Source organism: Phyllostomus hastatus, unplaced genomic scaffold (genome assembly GCF_019186645.2).
Source record: "Phyllostomus hastatus isolate PE091 unplaced genomic scaffold, TTU_PhHast_1.1 phas_contig_98, whole genome shotgun sequence".
NCBI classification, from domain to species: domain Eukaryota; kingdom Metazoa; phylum Chordata; class Mammalia; order Chiroptera; family Phyllostomidae; genus Phyllostomus; species Phyllostomus hastatus.
In genome coordinates, this window is record NW_025333999.1 from 13,131,880 (window position 1) to 13,153,355 (window position 21,476).

At 41.9% G+C, this 21,476-nt stretch overlaps 1 pseudogene; it reads left to right on the top strand.

Moving 5' to 3' along the window:
* The first annotated feature begins 10,342 nt into the window (after positions 1–10,342).
* Positions 10,343–11,438, top strand: LOC123828595 (annotated as a pseudogene).
* The last annotated feature ends 10,038 nt before the right edge of the window (positions 11,439–21,476 follow it).

Here is a 21,476-nt window from a genome sequence, read left to right on the forward strand (position 1 = left end):
TGTAGGGTGGCTGTATCCTAGAGAGGCCACTACAGGGGCCATGGAGTCCAGCTATGACCTTAATGCTGCCCTGAGAAGTGGCTGGGGCCATCTGGATTAGTGCGGGTCACCTCTGGGCTCCCTGCATCCTCACAGCTGGGACATCCTCGAGCTCCCTGGGGATGTGTTGGTTTGCATCCAAAGCCTAGTCCAGGAGCTTGCCGGAAACCCAGACAGATACCACTCATCCTTCTGTCCCCGAGTGCACGTGGGACGGCAGCGGCTGGATGTCCCATCCCACGGCCCCGGCAGCTGGCCCCGGCAGCTGGCCCCGACATCGCAGGTTCTGAAAATGGGACCAAGAGTGTAGGTGCTGGGGGCTCCTGGCCTGGCCCAGGGCTGATGACGGTGCTCCCTCTTCCTTACTCTTTTTGTTTTCTGTCTCTCCCTGTCCAAACAGAGTATCAGGTGATCCACAAAAATATGTACACTGTACCAAGCTTTTATAAACAGTATTTGGGCAAAGGGAAAATGGAAGTAGGAAAAACAAGGTAAGGCCTGACTGAGTTAGTGCACACGTCTGTGGTAAGGTAGGGACACCGAGAGGGAGCTCTAAATGCCCTGGCAGCAAATACAAAATGGAAACATGGCCCAAGCTGCCAGAGCATTCACAGTGAACAGGAGATAAATGCATTCTTCAAAAGAAATACAGATTCCTGGTCCTCAGCCCCAAGGACAGGTACTTTTAATTACTATTATCCTATCATTAATGAGAAGGCTCCCCTTGGAAGGGTGTGGGAAAGAGAGATGGAAAGTGCTAGAGGCAGACTCATGGGCAAAACTGGACAGATGCACTTTGCAGAAGAGAACACAGTGATCTTATGAAGCCAACACAAACTTGGAGACACATGGGCTCTGGGAAAGAAGAAATGAGGGATCTAGGAAACATACAACCAGGAGAAAAGTGACTTAGAGAAGGACAAAAAATGCAAAGAAGACAGTAATAATCAGAGTGCACTAAGTTTTATATAAAAGATTTGGGGGAATTGTGTTGACCTCTGAAAAATTTCATGTCTCTGTGCACATAGTTTTTATAAGAATATTGCAAATGTGAACCCAAAATAATGGCTATTGGGAATATTTTGAAAAGAAGCAAGGAGACCTAGACATGTCAGTACATTGTCATTTTATGAAGTCTTGATGTCAGGACAGGGCTGATAACTGTCGGGAAAGGGATAGGCAGGTGTTGGGTTGGGTCCTCACCAAGCTGGACACAATGTGAGGGGCATATAAAGATTTATTTTTCAGCCCTGCCTGGTGTGGCTCAGTGGATTGAGCCCCAGCCTGTGAACTGAGAGGTCACTGGTTCGATTCCTGGTCAGGGCACATGCCTGGGCTATGGGCCAGGTCCTCAGTTGCGAGTGTGTGAGAGGCAACCAGTTGATGTATCTCACACATCATGTTTCCCTCCCTTCCCCTCTAAAAATGAAATCTTTTAAAAAAGATTTATGGTTTAAATAATGTATTACCTTGAGATTATTTATGTGATGAAGAATTCTGGCAGCTCAGCTGTGCCATGGTTACACAAACAGTCCTCACCCTAACAACTTCATCCCGCAGCACGGAACCATCAGGCACACTGGAGCTGTGATGGGAACAGGGCATATCAGAGAGAGGGGCTGTGCTCCCCCCATGATGGCCTGGCCAGAACCAGCTGTTTTCAGATTAGTCTGATGACTGTGGGGACACTAGGAAACCTTGACTGGACCCAAATGTGGACCCCTCAGAGAGGAAGGGACTGGAGGAGGGAACTTACTGATGTGCTGTTCACAGCTTTTTAGGGTCAGTGCTTCCTTGGAGAAGACTGAACGACATCCATTTCTGATGGTTCCTCCTCCTGATTTTTCATCTCACTCCCCGGATTCACCATACTCCCCCATTACACCAGCTCTGGAGGCCTCCGTGTTCAGTCAGCCTATCTCAGGAGGCTAGCGGACACCTGGGATTGCACACCCTCTGCTGTAGACAAGTTTTTTCCTACTGAGCTACGCGTTAGGTGAGAAAGCAGAGAATGGAGTCAAGGGCTGCTTTGTTTTCTGGAAGAACGAGGAAAGGGCTAGCTGTCAGCTGGGATGGATTGTGGGTGTCCAGCTTAGATGCAGGGAGATGGGCTCCCGCCTTTATCTTCCACTCTCTGACCAGTTCCCCACACGCCCCTCCCACTGCACCCACTTTGTGATATCCTCTACCTTGAGTCTTGTGACTTGCTTGTCCTTGCTACTAGCTTCCTCCTAGCATCTCACCAGGATCACCTCACCATCTTACTAGCTCCTTCTGCTTCCTTGAACCCATGTCCCCCAGTTGCATCTGTTGAATGCCCCCAACCCACTTGGAGTCCCCACCGTCCACCATAGGTAGCAGCCCTGCCAGGTGGCAGCCCCTGCACCGCTCTGTCCTGACCCAGAGCCCCAACTCCAAAGTCAGGGATGACCTACTGCGCAGAGGGACCCTGGCCAGCGGTCCCCACCCCATGCTCCATGCCATGTGGTGGGCTCCTGCTAGGTGGGGACTTGGGGCTGAGGATGGCTGGTAGGTGGGAAATAGCTTTGGTTGTTAAAATAATTTTTCCTCTGTGGACCTCACAGGCTAATTTGAAGTTTGTATTTCTTGGGTTTTCTTTCCCCTAAGTCAGGGGTGTCAAACTCATTTTCATGGCGGGCCACATCAGTCTCGAGGTTGCCTTCAAAGGGCCGAATGTAATTTCAACCGCTTAACGGTTAAGGAGTAGTTACATTTATACAGTCCTAAAATTATTTTGGCTCTTTGAAGGTAACCGAGAAGCTGACGTGGCCCTCCGTGAAAATGAGTTTGACACCCTGCCCTTAGTTCTTTATATTATCTAAATGAAATCTGTGTCAGCCAGACTAATCTTACTGTTTTCCGAATATACCTATCCCCATTCGCTCTCTTTCTTCCACCCAATTCTTGTGCTTGCTGTGAAGGGGGCCTTTGGCAACATGATCCTTTGGTATTATGCCTTGAGGGATGACCCACGTCAGCAAGAGGGGATGAGGTTTTTTGTTTTATTTTTATTTCTCTCCTATTATATAGGTGTGCTTCTCAGAAGAAGATAAAAATTTACAGCAAATGATACAAACATCATCCACAGGACTTGCTAGCTGAAGCGCAGGGAATAGAATAGGATGAAGCTAGTGACTCAAAGTTAAAAAGTAGAAAAGGAAGGTGGTAGAGGAAGCCAGGAGAACCTTTATGGATGGAGAGGTTCCTGACAAAACAGCGAAGAAACACCGGCAGCAAGTATATTTAAAATGAACTGACCCAGTTAACACTGAGTTATTTCTTACACTTGGCAGACCTTCCAAGACATTTTGTAGAGGGATTACATATCTTTGTGTATTTCTATCTTAGCATATTTGCTTGGAACACCATTCTTCTTCATTCTTTTGTTTGCCTTGGTGTCTAATGATAATACTGGTAATAATGATAATAACAATACCAATGAAATTAGTAAATATAATTTAGTGAGCAAAGGGGAAACTATTAACTCTATTTTAGAGATGAGGAAACTAAAGCTCAGAGAAGTTAAACAATGAACCCAGCCTCATATTCCTGGAAGTGGCAGGATGTGAAATCCATGACTCTCATCCTGGACCCTTTTGCTGAGACTTGAGAGGTGACAGAGACCCCTGGGTCAGAGTGTGGGCCCTGAAATGGATGGCATGGGTGTGAACCCCAGCTTAACCATCTCCTAGCTGGGTACGTGGGCAAGCCATTGGAAAATCTGTGCTTGGCTCTTTTCTTTTAGGTGGGTGCAATAGCAGCAGTGTATCCTTCTTATGGATGTTGTGAGGCTTAAATGGGTTAGTGTGTGATAGGGCACTTGGATCATTGCCTGCTCCACTCAGTGCTCAGTAATGTTAGTTATTGTTACACTCACTGCACTGTTAGCCTTTCCTTCTTTGACCCCCTGGGTATCAATCAGTACTCAGCATTCAGAGTCAGTACTTAATACTTAGTACTCAGTAGATGCATCTCAATTTTACCTTATGAAAGAATCAGCTCTTTAAAAATGGAGACACGTTTTATTTTCCCATAGCATTTAGCACAGTTTCTTGCACAGATAGGTGCTGAGTAGATGTCAGTTGAGCTGTGCCATAGGAAGACAGTTTAGTACTTAAGAACAAGACTCTGGAACCCCACTAACCTGGGTGCAGACCCCAGACCTGCCATCTGCTAGCCATGTGCTCTTGAGCAAGTGACTTAGCATCATGTGCCCCAGCTTCTGCATCAGAGCAGTGGAAATGGCCAGTCCATTCCCCTTAGGTGGTGCTCACGGCAAATCCTATGGCAGTGCTTGCTATTACTGTCATTTTCTTTTTAAGAAGCATGTTTCATCTTCCAGAGTAGACTAAGCTTTTTGGAACACAGGATATTTAAATTAAAGTGGCTCACTCAATGACAGCTTCTTCCAGCAAATTCCAGCTTGGCCATTGGAGGCCAGGAGTCTCTCTGGAGTGTCTTTCCTCTAAGGTGTAACACAGTGACCCTGGCTCCTTCCACCCTCTGAAGCCACCCTCCTCAACACTTGCCTTCTGGTGCTGGCAGATGAGGCCTAGGAACAGTCATAGCATTTTTACTTGCATTCCATTGGCCAGAGCTCATTGCATGACCCCTCTATGTGCTGCTGGCTCAGGGTGTATGGGTTTCCTATGTCCCCAGGATGACAAGGAATAGTGTGGTCAACACAGAGCATTGTCTCTGCCACATGAGGGAAGAGGTTGTTCCCCAAAGGAAAATCAGCATGACAGATGTAGAAGAGGGATGGAAAACACCACTGATTTTACTACCCTTGGATTACTTACAGGTTATTTCCAAAGCCCTAGTGTCTCTCCACTAGAGGACAATCCCACCACTTTTATCTTAAGAAAAATGGGAAGTTGATTCCCAAAGCACTAGCTGCATCTCAGAGATTTCTTGGTCATGACCTCAGCTCAACGAAGTTGTCTTCAGTGTTCACCCACAAGTTCCCTCCATGGGTGCTTACTTGGCAGAGAGAAAAGGGCAGTGTGGCGGGGACTGTGCTGACACACCTCCATTCATCTCCCTCTGCCTGACAGTGTGTGAAGAGGTGGATCCCACACCAAACCCAGGTACAATAGAAAGTGATTGACTGAGGTCTCAGTCTACAGTGGAAGGCAGACTTATAAACAGCTAACTGTGATTAGGCTCATGCCAGAACTGTAAACCACAGGACACTCAAGCAAGAGGATGCAGCTAATTGAGGGGGAAGGAAAGACTCCACAAAGAATCCACAAGCCTGAAAAAAAATGACAATAGAATAAAGATTAAAGTGGAAATGCCTGCTACTGATGAGCTGTCACCCAGAGACCTGTTCTCTCTGCATCTTGGGCCAGTTCATTTTCAAGGCTACCCATCGGATCCTTAATGTGAACTCTTGGCATAAACTGTTTCAGGACCAGGTTGACCAGATGTCCTATTTTTCTGGTCTTGCTCTTCATTGCCCAAGAAATTTTCCATCAGTGCTTCGTGACTCATTTGCAAATCTGATATGAGGCTACTTGCTGAAATATTATAACATTCACAAAGGGATACTGCACTGCAATTATTACTGCTCCTCCACCTCTCCTTCATTTTCACCTTCTCCATGCCCTGCCCTGCTCCTCAACACCCACTCATTCCAGACTCAGATGAATTATCCTTGGCTTGATTACTGTTAAACACTTGCTTCCCGTTCAATTTGGGGTCTTGTGTGCTGTTGCCAAGCCCTTTTCCTCCTGAGTGAGACTCAGTTGGCCCAGTATTTGTTAAGGAATTTGCAACAATGGTGAAGAACTGAGATAAGGCAGGTTGCACAGGTCTACCGCCAGGTGGCAGGAGTGTACAAGTTGGGTGAGAGCAAGAGTCTGACCCTTGAAATAGCCAGAAAAGAGCAGAATCAACACGCAAGTCAGTGAAGAATCCATTCCTACACAAACACCCAGTCAGAGACCCAGGGCCATGTTCTCTGTATGAGGAGAACGATGAATGACTCTGAGCTTGAAGAGTTACACATTAATACAAAGTGGGTGTGTAGATTTAACAAGAGTCACTAAAAAAGTGGAGTACTGTGGCCAAAGTCTCAGATTGCCCCCACCCTCTCCCCTCCTTAGATGAGACCACCTTCCCGTTATAGGTGGCCTGTTTTCTAATAGTTTACCAGCTGTGTCATCCATGAGCCAACCAGCACAGGAGGATCTGGCTCTGCGTGTCCCCTGGCAGCTGGGTTAGTTTCATGTTGATGTCCTGTGAAGATGGTACAGAGATTTCTCACACTCCACACCCTTCATTTACATCTTAGATAAGTATGGTACATTTGTCACATTGAGTAAACCAATATCCATATATTATTTACAATGGAAGCTCACACTTTGCTCCCATTTCCTTAGTTTTTACCTATTGTCTTTTTTCTGATCTAAGATCCCACCCAGGACAACACCTCCATCTTTGCAGGCCCCTCCTGGATGGACAGTGTCTCAGACAGTCCTTGTGTTGGATGACCCTAGGGTTCTGAGAAGCACTGGCCAGGTATCGTGAGGACTCGCTCTGTGGGGACAGACAGGATGTCTTTCTCATGATTGCAGGGATTGTGAGTCTGGGAGGATGACCAGTGAGGTCAAGCACCATTCTCATCACCTTGTATCTGCCTCTTCCTATCATACTGTCAATACAACATCACTGTGTCTCTCCGGTTTCTCCTTTGCACAGTTGTACTTTTTCCTCATTTCTATCCTATCCCCTCTGGAAGGAAGTCACTGTGCAGTTTCCACCTCAGGGGGGAGAGCTGTGCTGCACTTCTCTGAGGGCGGAGCACCGAGGTCTTCCATTTTTGTCAGGTTTACCCTAAGTATTTTGTGTTTTTGATGCTATTTTAATGAGATTGCCTTCTTTTTTTATTAAAGATTTTATTTATTTGTTTTTAGACAGAAGGGAAGGGAGAGAGAGAGAGAGGGAGACATCAAGGTGTGATTGCCTCTCATGAGCCCCCTACTAGGATCTCAGCCCACAATCCAGGCATGTGCCCTGCCTGGGAATTGAACTGGTGACCCTTTGGTTTGCAGGACAGCACTCAATCCACTGAGCCATACAAGCCAGGGCTTAATGAGATTGTCTTATACATTTTAATCTCCAATTATTTGTTGTTAGTGTTACAGTCTTGCTAATCTGGCTCATTTGTTCTGTAGCTCTTTGTAGATCCCACTGGGTTTTCTGTCCACACCATCGGTCGTCTGTAAACAAGAACGATTTGATTTCTTTTATGTTAAACCTGGGTGCCTTTATTTTTTAAATACCTTATTACACCTCCTGGAACCTGTCGTACCAGGTTGAATAGAAGCAGAGGAAACAGAAATCCTTAACATGATCCTGATCTGATGGGAAAACACGTAGTAGTGTACTGTTAAGCATGATACTATCTTTCCTCTGCTTGAATAGAAGCAGAGGAAACAGAAATCCTTAACATGATCCTGATCTGATGGGAAAACACACAGTAGTGTACTGTTAAGCATGATGCTATCTGTAAGATATAAAGGGTATCTTTACACAGTTGAAGAAGCTCCCTTGTATTCCTTGTTTGCTAAGAGTCTTTTTTAAAAAAAATCAGGAATAGATGTTGAAGTTTTTCAAATGCTTTTTTCTTTGTTTATTAAGATGACCATATACTTTTTATTTTTACATTTGTTAGTATGGTGGATTAATAGACTGATTTTCAAATGTTCAACGAACCTTGCATTTCTGGGGTAAACTGCTCTTGGTCGTGAGCATTAGTTATCCTCTGTTACATTGTTTGGTTCAAACTTTTGCAGAGGATGACCAGTGAGGTCAAGCACCATTCTCATCACCTTGTATCCGTCTCTTCCTATCATACTGTCAATACAGCATCACTGTTTTTCTCCAGTTTCTCCTCTGCACAGTTGTACTTTTTCCTCATTTCCATCCTGTCCCCTCTGGAAGGAAGTCGGAAGTCACTGTGCAGTTTCCACCTCAAGGGGGAGAGCTGTGCTTCAGCATTCAAACTTGCTAAACTTTTATTTAGAATTTTTATATCTATGTCCATGAGGAATATTGGTCTAAGTTTTCTCTATGTGTAATGTCTTTGGTTTACTTTCTGTGTAATGTTGACTTCATATAATAAGTTGTGAAGTGTTCTCTCCCCAGTTTTCTGAAAGAACTTGTGTAGAATTAATATTATTTTTTTCTCGAAATGCTGGCAAGAATTCATCACTGAAGCCATTTAGGCCTGGAGTTATTCTTGTGGGAATATTTTAAACTATAAATTCAATTTCTCCAATAGATATAGTAATATTCAGGTTATTTCTTTCTTTTTGAGTATGCTTTGGAAATTTGTGTCTTTCAAGGAATTTATCTATTTCATCTGAGTTGTTGAATTTATGCCAAATGTTATGTTCATAATTTTCTATTATTTTTTATTATCCATCATTTGCAAATAATGACAGTTAACTTCTTTCTTTTCAATTTGGATGCATTTTATTCCTTCTTTTTGTGTGATGGCTGTGGCTGGGACTTCCAGTACTATGTTGAATAAGAGTGGTGAGAGTGGACATCCTTGCACTGCTCCCAATCTTAAGGAAAACACTTTTAGTTTATGCCCATTGAGTTTGATGTTGGCTGTGGCTTTGTCATATATGACCTTACATTGAAGTATGTGCCCTCTATTCCCACTTTGCTGAGAGTTTTTATAGTAAACTGATGCTGGATTTTATCAAATGCTTTTTCTGTACCTATTGGTATAATCATGTGATTTTTATTTTTCATTTTGTTTATGTGATGTATCACGTTTATTGATTTGTGGATACTGTACCAATATTGCATACTCAGAATAAATTCCACTTCATCATGGTGTATGATCTTTTTAATATATTGCCAGATCCACTTTGCTAATATTTTGTTAAGGATATTTGCATTTGTGTTTATCAGATGTGAATGGAATAATGACCTATAATTTTATTTCTTTGTAGTGTCTTTATCTGGTTTTAGAATTAGGATCATGCTGGTCTCATAAAACGAGCTTGGGAGTCTGTTCTCCTTTTAAACTTTATGGAGTAGTTAGTTCTTTGAATGTTTGGTAAAATTCACCTGTGAAGCCACCTGGTCAGGATCTTTGTTTGTTGAGAGTTTTTTGATTACAGCTTCAATTTCACTGGTTGCAATCTGTCCATTCAGATTCTCTGACTCCTCTTGATTCAGTTTTGGAAAATTGTATGTTTTTAAGAATTTATCCATTTCATCCAGATTGTCTAATTTGTCGACATATAGTTGTTTGTAGTATTTTCTTTTTTTTACATTCCTGTGTATTTCTGTGAAGTCAATTGCTATGTCTTCCTTTTACTTCTGATTTTGTTTATTTGGGTGCTCTCTCTCTTTTTTTTAATGAATCTGGTTAAAGGTTTGTCAATCTTGTTTATCTTTTCAAAGAACCAGCTCCTGGATTCACTGACCTATTTTTAACTCTATTTTGTTCATTTCTGCTCTGGCCTTTATTATTTCCTCCCTTCTACTCACTTTGGGCTTTGTTTGTTGTCCTTTTTCTAGTTTTTTTTTTAAGATGTAAAGTTAGATTATTTATTTGAGATTGTTCTTGTTTCTTGAGGTAGGCCTATAATGCTACAAATTTCCCTCTTAGGACTGCTTTCGCTGGGGCCCACAGATTTGGGTTGTTGTGTCCTCATTTCATTTGTTTCAAGGTATCTTCTGATTTTTCCCCTTGATCTCATTGAAGCAGGCAGAAAGTTAGAAATGAGGAGGCTCCAAAGGCATTTGCAGTGAATGCAAAATGTGATAAGAGAACTAAGCCAGATGTCCTAGGCCAGACAGCCTGAGTTCCTGAAATAGTCACTTCCTCTTCACACATAGCTGGACTTTAGGCAGGAGATGTGGAGACAGTAGATAAAATAAAAATGAGGAAGTCCTGGGAGGCTGACATCAAAGTAAGTAGCTGACTTTGACAATTACCAACATCCTGAATTCTGAACATATTCTTGTAATAGTGTAGTACTACTTAAAACCACAGCCAGTCTGCACACTCTGATCCCAAACAACCTATAGCCCACCTTAGCATTGTTATAATCTGATTGTAATAAATTAGCATTGCGGTTTTCACCATACCCCCCATGTCAGCAATCAGGAAGAACTATGGGTACGTGCTGTAGTAGAAAAAGTATACAACTCCTAACATAAACATGATAGAAAGTAAATTAAGAATAGGGAATTAAAAGGCTTATAAAACTATAACCCCTCAGAGGCCTATGAATGACAGCCACACAAGATGGCAGCCACCATGGGCTCAGGAGTAAAAGTCCCTCTCAGTTTTCAATGGTTGGAAGAACTTGAAGAAGGCCAAAAAGGAGTTGGCACAGTTAGCACAGTTAAGATGGCACAGTTAGCTGGGGTCTAGAAGATGATGAAGACATGACACTTACAAGATGGACAGGGATGATAATTGGGCATCCAAGGACAATTTATGAAAACCAAATGTACAGCCTTAAAATAAAATGTGGACCCAAATGCCCAGAAGCACACTCCTTTGTAAGATTTGTAATAAACATCAATATGAATGGAGTTAGTAGTTCTAATGGAGTTGTGGATCCAAGAGCCACATCAGTGCTAGCAAAATGGCATAATTCATATAGTATCAAACTGTCCTGCAGGAGTTCCAGCCCCTAATGATGTCTAGAGAAAATATGAAACTCCCTCAGCCACCTGAAGGACAAGTATTATGGCAATTAATCAAAAGAAAAACCATGGGCCCACCCCTTCCCCCATTTGATTTAAGCAGTCTTCATATTCCACAATAGTAAATTTTCTAGATATGTCTTGTAGTCTGCAGAGTACTGGAAGGGAAGCTCCCATTCAAAGGCAATTTATCTTAAGGTACTGTAAATGATACTAATCTTGTCCATTTGAAATATATAAGTTGTGCTATAACAAATCATCCTGTCAAGTGTAACCAGTGTCCACATAGTTGAACTTCTGAGAGCAAGAAAGTATATTTAAATTTTTTTTTAGATTTTTATTTATTTTTAGACAGAGGAGAAGAGAGCGAGCAAGACAGGGATAGGAACATCAATGTGTGGTAGCCTCTCTCACTCCTCCTACTGGGGACCCGGCCTGTAACCCAGGCATGTGCCCTGACTGGGAATCGAATTGGTAACCCTTTGGTTCACAGGCCCATGCTCAATCCACTGAGCTACACCAGCCAGGACAAGAAAGTATATTTAAATTGGTTACCATCATAACTGGTGTGGCACATCTAACTCATCTGTGAAAATCACACAATCACCTTGCTGCTGACTACCTGGCCTGGGGTCTCTGCCTTCTCCCCTTCTCCTACTGCTGCCCTCTCCTCTAATTCCCAGCAATAGCTCTCCAGCTTGGAGTGGCTTATTAGAGTAGATGTGAAGGTTTCAGGTCACAGCCTGTGGGACTACTGCTAGGTGTGTGAGGGTGCTTGGCAGCACCACTGGTTTCTTTTTTTAAGTCTTAAGTGATGTCTCCCTTCTAAGCCATCATCCTTTCTCACTCTCTACCACCACCCTTGGCCAAAGCATAGATTGCAACACCCCTCTGCTTCTATCTGAAATTGGCCCTTGGGCAGGAATTCAGGGCTTTCCTGGTATCTCCTTTCCTCTCCCATCACCTTTATATTGAGGAGTGCTGCTTTCTACTTACTCCTCCTCAAGTCTGTTTCTTCATTGTTACCACCCAGCGCTTTCTATGACACTCGCTTGCTTTGGCCAGAAGCCATCAGGTAAGGTTGGAAAGAGTCTCTGACCTCCCTTGTTTAGTTTTGAAACCACATTAATTTACTCTCCACCAGCCTAGGAGATGAATATTGGGTCCTCAGCCTGCCCCCCGCTCCCGCCCACCCACTGTTGTCACCATCAGCTGATGCCTTTTTTTTTAAGCTCAGGAAGGCCACAGAAGACACTTGTAAGCACACATAATCCCTCTGAATGAATTTTTTTCTGTTCCTATAATTGCTTTTCCTTTTACAAGTTGAAGTTTTAAACAGGGCTCTCGTTTGGTCATCCATTAGGGTCTAGTTTGGAATCTGATAACTGGAACAAAAAGAACCTTGAATTCGGTGCATACTTTGGTATTGATGCTGTAGCTTCTCATGGTCCTCAGCAGGTATTAAGAAAGAACTCTGTGTGCATGGCAGAACCCTGAAATTGGTGGGCTTGATTTTCTGGCTAATTGCTACAATTTTCCACTTTTCTGTTCAGGATCACTAAATGTTGAGATGTGGGTGATGCTGAAATAAATGCAACTCACTGAGTAAAAAACCTATAAGAAACAACCTATAACCCCTCAGAAAACAGGGGGATTTTCTCCATTCAAGGGATCAGCCTGCAGCCTGCTCCCATATTCTGTGGAATATACTGTCCATAATAAAGCTTGCTCACTTTACTTTACTCAGTTTGTGATTTGTCTACTTCTTTGTCTGAAATCACCAAGAACCTGGTTACCTGTTCACACCTGTGACATCATTGTTAATCCATTCATTGTTTAGTAACATGTTAGCTAGTCTCCATGTCTTTGTGTGTTTTTCATTTTTTTTTCTTGTGATTCATTTCTAGTTTCTTAGCATTGTGGTCAGAAAAGATGTTTGATATGATTTCAGTCTTTTTACATTTCTTGAGACTTGTTTTGTGTCCTAATGTGTGGTCTATCCTAAAAATATTCCATGTGCACTTGAAAAGAATGTCTATTCTGTTTTGGGATGAAATGTTCTGAAGATATTAGTTAAATCCATTTGATCTAGTGTGTTGCTTAAGGCTGCTATCTTCTTGTTGATTTTCTGTCTGGAAGATCTAACAACTGAAGTCAATGGGTGTTAAAATCCTTTAGTATGACTATGTTACTGTCGACCTCTCCCTTTATATCCATCAAGATTTGCTTTGTATATTTAGGTGCACCTATTTTGGGTGCATAAATATTTACAAGGCTTATATCCTCTTGTTGGATTTCTCTCTTTATCATTATGTAGTGTCCTTTTTTTTTTCCTCTCATTATAGCTTTTTAAAAAGTCTATTTTGTCAGATATAAGTATTGTTACTCTAGCTTGTTTTTCATATCATTTCCCATGCCTCTACTTTTAGTCTGTGTGTATATTTTGTTCTAAGGTGGGTATCTTTAAGACAGCATATAAATGGGTCATGTTTTCTTATCCATTAGCTACCAATGTCTTTTGATTGGAGCATTTAAGCCATTCACATTTATAGTGATTATTGGTAGGTATTTATTTATTGCCATTTTATTCTTTTAACTATTGTATTTTGTTTTCTTTTTCTTCTTAAAGCAGGTCCTTTACATTTCTTGTAATACTGGTTTGGTGGGTATAAACTCCTTTAATTTTTTTTCTTGTCTGGGGAGCTCTTTGTTTCTGCTTCACATTTAAATCATAGCCTTGCTGAGTAAATTAGCCTGGTTGTATGTCCTTGCTTTTCATCACTTTGAATATTTCGTGACATTTCTTCTGGCCTATAAAGTTTCTGTTGATAAATCAGCTGACAGTCTAATGGGTGCTTCCTTATAGGAACTGTCTTTCTCTTGTCGTTTCTAAGATTTTCTCTGTTTTTAACCTTTCCATTTTAATTATGATGTGTCTTGATGTGGGCCTCTTTGGGTTCATCTAGTTTGGGGCTATGTGCTTTGTGGACCTGTACATCTATTTCCTTCACTATATTAGACAAGTTTTCAGTCATTATTTCTTCAAATAGGTTCTTAATCCCTTGGTCTCTCTTTTCCTTCAGGTACCCCTATGATGCAGTTGTTGGTTTGCTTTTTGTTATCCCAGATGCCTCTTAAACTATCCTCATTTATAGAAATTCTTTTTTGTTTTTGCTACTTTGATTGGGTGTTTTTTTTTCTACCTGTCTTCCAAATTGCTGATTCTATCCTCTGCTTCATCCAAACTACTGTTTATTCCTTTTAGTGTATTCTTCATTTCTGTCTGGTTCTTTTTTTATGGTTTCTATGTCCTTTTCCATGCTGTTGTAGTTCTCACTAAGTTCCCTTTAGTTCTCACTAAAGTTCCTTGAGCATCCTCATAACCATTGTTATGAACTCTATGATTAATAAATTGTTTGCTTCCATTTCATTTAGATCTTTTTTGGAGATTTCTCCTGTTCTTTCATTTGGGGCATGTTTCTTTGCCTCCTCATTTTGGCTGCCTTTTTCTGTTTGTTTCTACATATTAGGTAGATCTGCTACGATTTTCAACCTTGGTGTGGTGGTTTTATGTAGTAGGTTTCCTGTGGCTGAGCTCCTTGATTGCCTTGGCTGGGTGGTCCAGGAATGACCCTACTGTGTGTTATGTGGGCCCTTTTGTTGTAATTAAGTTTTTTAAAATTATATTTTGTTGATTATGCTATTACAGTTGTCCTGATTTTCTCCCTTTGTCCCCTCCACTCAACATTCCCCACTCCCTCAGGCAATCCCTATACCATAGTTCATGTCCATGGGTCATGTGTATAAGTTCTTTAGCTACTCCATTTCCTATACTGTACTTTACATCCCCATGGCTATTCTGTAACTACTTATTTGTATTTCTTACTCCCCTCACCTCTTCACCCACTCCCCCACATGCCCCTCCGATCTGGCAACCATCAAAACCCTCTCCGTGTCCATTATTCTGTCTCTGTTCTTCCTGTTCACTCAGTTTGTTTTTTAGATTCAATTGTTGACAGATATGTATTTTTTTTGCCATTTTGTTGCTCATAATTTTGATCTTCTTTTTCTTAAACAAGTCCCTTTAACATTTCATATAATAATGGTTTGGTGATGATGAAGTCCTTTGGTTTTTTTCTTATCTGGGAAGCTCTTTATATGTCCTTTGATTCTGAATGATAGGTTTGCTGGATAGAGCAATCTTGGCTGTAGGTCCCTGCTTTTCATGACTTTGAACATTTCTTGCCAGTCTCTTTTAGCCTGCAAAATTTCTTTTGAGAAATCAGCTGACAGTCTTATGGGAACTCCCCTGTAGGTAACTAACTGCTTTTCTCTTGCTGCTTTTAAGATTCTCTCTTTATCTTTAACCTTTGGTATTTTAATTATGATATGCCTTGGTGTGGGCCTCTCTGCATCCATCTTGTTTGGGACTTTCTGTGCTCCCTGGACTTGCATGTCTGTTTCCTTCACCAAACTAGGGAAGTTTTCTTTCATTATTGTTTTTTTCATATAGATTTCTGATTTCTTGCTCTTTCTCTTCTCCTTCTGGCACCCCAATGATGCAAATGTTGGACCTCTTGAAGTTGTCCTAAAGGCTGCTTACACTATCCTCATTTTTAAAAATGTTTTTCTTCTTGATGTTCTGATCGGTTAGTTTTTCACTTCCTTATATTCCAAATCATTGATTTGATTCTCAGCTCCATCCACTCTTCTGTTGTTTCCCTGTAAATTGTTCTTCATTTTGTTTAGTGTATCCTTTGTTTCTGTTGGATCTTTTTTATTTTGTTGAGGTCCTCACTAAGTTCCTTGAGCACCCTTATGGCCAGTGTTTTGAATTCTGCATCTAATAGATTACTTATCTCCATTTTGTTTGGCTCTTTTTCTGGAGTTTTGATGTGTTTTTTCACTTGGACCATGTTTCTTTGTCTCATTTTGTCAGCCTCCCTATAATTGAATCTTGATTGCTATAGGCCCATTTGTGTGTGGGGTTGACCCTCAGGCTGCTGACTGTGAAAACAAAATCTGAGTATAGTATATGAGCTGCTGTGTTGACCACACCAAGTGGAACTTGTCTCAGCAGGGTCTGGTGGCTGCCAAGATCTCCCTTTAGATATGCTACTTGTGAAGCTAACTGGATCCTGCTCTGATGTTTTCTGAAGCTGGCCACTGAGTATATTGGTTCTGGGGCCGCTTGGGAGGAATTCTGATTCAGATCAATGTTTGACACTGCCTGTGACTGGCCTGGGGCAACCTGTTTAGAGCTACAAAGCAATCCATACCTTGTTGCTGCCTCTGCTGGGCCTGGATGTATGTAGGAAGGGCCAAGCTGCACCCTAAGGCTGGCTTTTACCAGCATTGGACCCAGGGGCAGGTCAGCAAAAGTCCTAAGGAAACCTGCCACCTGCCTCCACCTGCCTCTACCTTCTAGATGCCTGTTAGGCTCAGTCACTGAAAGAGACTCTGGTGGTGCTCAAGTTGCATGAGGTGGATTCTCAGTGAGTCATCAGGTAGGGATAAGTAGTATTCACCAGACTTATAAAGGTTCAAACTTGGGGCCAATGTTGGGTCTGAGGCCAGTCAGCAAATGTCGCAGGGTATACCAAGTCTAGCTGCCACCCACTTGGTGCCTGCATACCTTTGTGGTATGGTAGAGTGTCAGGGAGTTTTCAGGGTAAGGTCAGCAGAGTCTATTAGACCCTACCAGACCAAGGTTTGGCTGTATGAAAGGAAGGCTCTGTGTTGGTCAGGTCTGCAATGGAAAAATTTCTTTGTCTTAGAGTCACATAACTCAGTCTGTCCCAAAGTCAGCCATGAGCTTGATCTCAGCAAGGCAAGGCTATTGGGAGATGGGAGATGTGGGAGTTTCCAGTCAGGATTAAGGAAAAGTTGGGGGAGTGGCCCCTGTTACAGAGCCACACAACTCAGAATCTGCCCAGACCTCAGCAGGGCAAAGCCACCAAGAGTTCAGAGGGTGGGGACCCAGGAGCCCATAGGGTGGAGCTAGCAGATCTCCCATGAGGAGAAGGCACCAGTCAGGTTAACGGGAAAGTGGATGGAATGGTCTCCACCCCAAAGCCACACAACTCAGTCATTGACACCTCCTAAGGTTACCCAGACCTCTACACCCGGGTCTAGGTTGCTGACTTCTTAGTAGAGCATAAACTCTGCAGGCACAAGGGATTCCGCAGGGTGGGACTATTGCATTCCCTGAAGCTGATGCTGTAAGAAGGGACAAGCTCTGTCCAAGAAAGATGGTATCTGCAGTGTGTTAGAGTGACTCAGCATAGGGGTGGCCTGGCAGTTGTCCTCTTAGCTCTCTCTCCAAAGCCACAAACCCCAGACTCTTCTCACATAATTCTAGTCCACTCTGCCCTCCACTGCCAGACTCAAGGGTGAGTGGCTATGAATGACATTTTGTGCATTTCCCCTGTGTCTCTAGTGGACTTCTGTCTGCCCTTGGTGGACAGAACCAATTGCTGATTTTCACAGCCAGATATTAAGTGGAGCCTCTTCCTGGCCCTGTTGCCCTGGACTGGGGAGCCTGGCTTCAGGTTGAGACCCCATGCTTCTCACAGGGAACCCAGTGCAGCTGAGATATCCCTCTGGAATCTCAGTCACTGTCTGTGGGAGCAGGGCCAGTCCCTTTAAAAAAAAAAGATTATTAATTAATTTATTTTAGATAGAAGGGAAGAGGGGAATAGAGGGAGAAAGAGAGGGAGAGAAACATCAGTGTGTGGTTGCCTTTCACATGCCCCCTATTGGGGACCTGGCCTGCAACCCAGGCATTTTCCCTGACTGGGAATCGAACCAGAAACCCTTCGATTTGCAGGTTGGCACTCAGTCCACTCAGCCACACCAGGGCAGGGCCAGCCATTTTATGTCTTTGACCTTCCTACCAATCTTGGTGTGGCGTCTTCTGTAAATCTTGGTTATAAGACTATTTATTTATTTATTTATTTATTTATTTATTAGAGAGAGGGGATGGAAGGGAGAAAGAGAGGAAGAGAAACATTGACATGAGAGAGAAACATCAATTGATTGCCTCCCCTCTTCCACATGCCCCTATGAGCACCAAACCCACATCCCAGGTGTGTGTCCAGATCAGGAATCAAACCAGTGACATTTTGCTTTGTGGGACAATGCCCAACCCACTGAGCCACACTGGTCAAGGCTTGGTTATAAAACTTCTGTTCAGGTAGTCCTCAGTTAGTTATTCAGGATGATTGTTCTATAATAGCTGTAATTCCAGCTTGGTCATGGGAAGAGCTGAATGTGACTTCCACCTACTCCACTGCCATCTTAGATCAGAAGCTTAGCAATTTCATTGATCTTCTTAAAGAATCAGCTTTTGGTTTCATTGATTTTTTCTGTTGCTTTACTCTATTTAATTGATAATTTACTCTGATCTTTATAATATTCTTTCTTCTTTTTACTTTGAGTTTAATTTGTTTCTGTTTTTCTGGTTTCCTAAAATGGACCTAAAATACTTGTTTTCTTAAATAGGCATTTAGTGCTCTAAATTACACTCTGCTCACTGCTTTGCTTCTTCTTGTATCCATGAGTGATTAAATATGTTACTTTGGATTGTTCAGAGAATATTTTGCTATTGATTTATAAATTAATTTAATGTAGTTAAGAACATGTTTTGTATGAGTTAAATAAATTAAACTATGTTAAGAATTTTATGGCTCTCAATACAGTCCAAGTGCACTTGAGAAGAATGTTTTCTGCTGTTTGTGGATGGCACATTCCGTGTCAGTAGGTCAAGTTGGTTGAAAGAGTCATTCACATCTTCTAATGTCCACAGTGATTACCTGTTACTTTTTAAATTTCAATTCATGCCAATATTTACCTGAGAAGAGTTTGATCTGAAATTTTAGAACAAAGTTAAATAGCAGCATTCTTATGTTTAAAAAATATTTTATTTATTTATTTTTAGAGAGAGGGAAAGGGAGGGAGAAAGAGAGGGAGAGAAACATCGATGTGAGAGACAAACATTGATTAGTTGCCTCTCACACGCTCCCAGACCAGGGACCAAACCACCTAGGCATGTGCCCTGACTGGGAATCAAACTGGTGACCTTTGGCTTTGCAGAATGATGCCCAACCCACTGTACCACAAAGGTCAAGGCACAGCAGCATTCTTATTTTGTTCCCCACATCATTGTGGAGACAGTCACTACAATGCTTTCCAAAGTGAATTCCTGTAAAATACTAGTGTGGTGAGATGCTCTGTGGAAACAATGTCTTCTAGTGTCAAATGGGTATGGAACACTTGGATGGTTAGGATACATATAAACACATAGAAGTTGTTTAACTTGGTAAATTTACCATGTCTTAGATTTATTGGACCACAGCACTATTTTTACACTCACTATTAAAATCTCTCAGAACTATAATTATTTGAGACATATATTAAGAAATAACAAGTATATGGTTGTTGTATTCACACAGAGATTTTTTTAAATATTTTATTTATTTTTATTTTTTTTAGAGAGGGAAGGGAGGGAGAAAGAGAGAGAGAAACATCAATGTGTGGTTGCTGAGGGCCGTGGCCTGCAACCCAGGTATGTGGCCTGACTGGGAATCAAACCTGCGGCACTTTGGTTCGCAGCCCGCACTCAATCCACTGAGCTACGGCAGCCAGGGCTTCACACAGAGACTCTTTATCATGTTAGAAAAATATTTTTAAAATTCTATTTTAGAAAAGAAACTTTCCCTGCATAAAGAACAGATAACAAATTTTAGCAAATCCTATTAAGATGATTATGTGATTTTTCTTTTTTGATCTATTGAGTGATATCAAATAAATTCATATGTATTATTTTTCAACATATTTTTAACAATTTGTTAGAATTTTATTAGAATTAGATCACTATAATTGAGATGGGCCTAATTATTTTTGTATACGTTGATTTTGTCAGGCTTTGGCTTTGGGGCTGTGGTATTTTCTTTAACTAGGATTGTTCCCATTTTTTTTTGGGCTCTGCAGAAGAGTTTACATTGCATAAGAATTGTCCACTGTTTGAAAGTTTGAGAAGGCTTGCCCCTAAAACTGTCAGTGCCTAGATCATGACTGGGTTGTGAATGTGTGTGCAGTTCAGGGAATGTGATTTGTTTTATATATAAAGGCTGGAGGAGTGTTAAGTGCTTGACATATTGAAGGCCTCCTTAAAATTACAGAGCCCCTTGACACCAAAGATAAGAAAATATGGGCTCCCTCTCTATTACCTGACACAGGGATTTTCTTCTATCGGTGGATAAAGACAGGATTGACTAGCTGTGGCTTCATGTACAAGGCCCTGAACCAAGGTGGCTGTATCTTTACCAGCAACAGAAGAAACGGTGGTGGTTAAACCTTCCTAGTCAGCACCAGATAACCTAATGCTGCCACAAAGTGGGAAAACAGAGCAAGATCTGACGGGAATGGAACATCCCACCTGAACAAGGGACCACTGCCTTGGAGACAGAGGCCCAACACAGGCCAAGCTGTAAACAGTCCTGGAGACAAGCACCCAGTGATGGAGGGCAAGGTACACAACTTATCACCCAACACCAAAGCTCCCCCTGTTCACGAGCAAATGAATTCCTGTTTCCTGTTTCCGAGGGTCTGCTCTGTGTGTTTAATAGTGAAACATGAACCTGCAGTCTTCACAGTGAAAGTAACTGCTGGCATCAGGGTTGTGATGTAACCTCTTAGCAGCCACCTCCAATTCTTTCTTTCTCTTCCTCTTTTTTACTTTTTGCTATTTTTACCATTTTAAGTGCATTGAGTGCATTCACATGGTTGTGTCGCCATCCCCCCAAGACACCTGCAGAGCTTCCTCATCTTCCCAAACTGAACTCTGTCCTCATCAAACATGAACTCCCACCCCTCTGCCCCTCATCCCATTCTGTTTTCTGTCTCTATTCATCTCACTATTATTAACTCACTATTTTTTCTGAAAACTCAATAGTTCCTTTATTTTGATTTTAAATTAATCACTTGCGGACCACTTGGGAAGTGGTAAGAAATGACCTACAGATACACTTACAAATGCTGAACCTACAGCTCCATGGAATGGACTGTTTCCTTGGGCAATTCTCACTGTGCCATTCACTCCACTGAGACCCGAGGTCCTTATTCCTCATCTCTTTCCTCAGCTGTGATTGGGGAATCAAGAGATGAATACCCATTAATCTCATGTCCACTTCTCTGCGAGTGTGGGTTTGAAGAAATGAGTGCCCGAAAATATAAAGATGCGAAACAGAATTGAACCAATATAAAGTGACTCCAAAATAGAGGGATGAAATCAACTTTTCAGGTTAGAAAATACTCCCACGGACCTGTTTTGAGTCAGGCTTGGAGTCTGAAAAGGGCGCTGGGTAGGTAGCAGTTATGCAAACAAAACACTGAGCGGCAGCAGGAGCCTCGGTTCTGGGCCTCACTTCCCACATGACCTAAATTATAATTCAGCAGCATTCAATATGTGCTAACATGTAGGGAAACAAATGTAGCAGGTGATAGAATAGTTATATATATGATGTATATTTTATATGTATTTAAATTCTAAGGTTGTTATGGTAGAAATAAAATCAAAACATTTTAGAACCCTAAGAAATCAGAGATCTAGTCAGTCTAATTACCCCAGAGCATAAACAAGAAAATCTGTGACTAATCATTGCCATTGTGCATTGGTATGAAAGGAGTGATTTCAACTCTGAAGTAAAACAATGTTTTTTTGACAC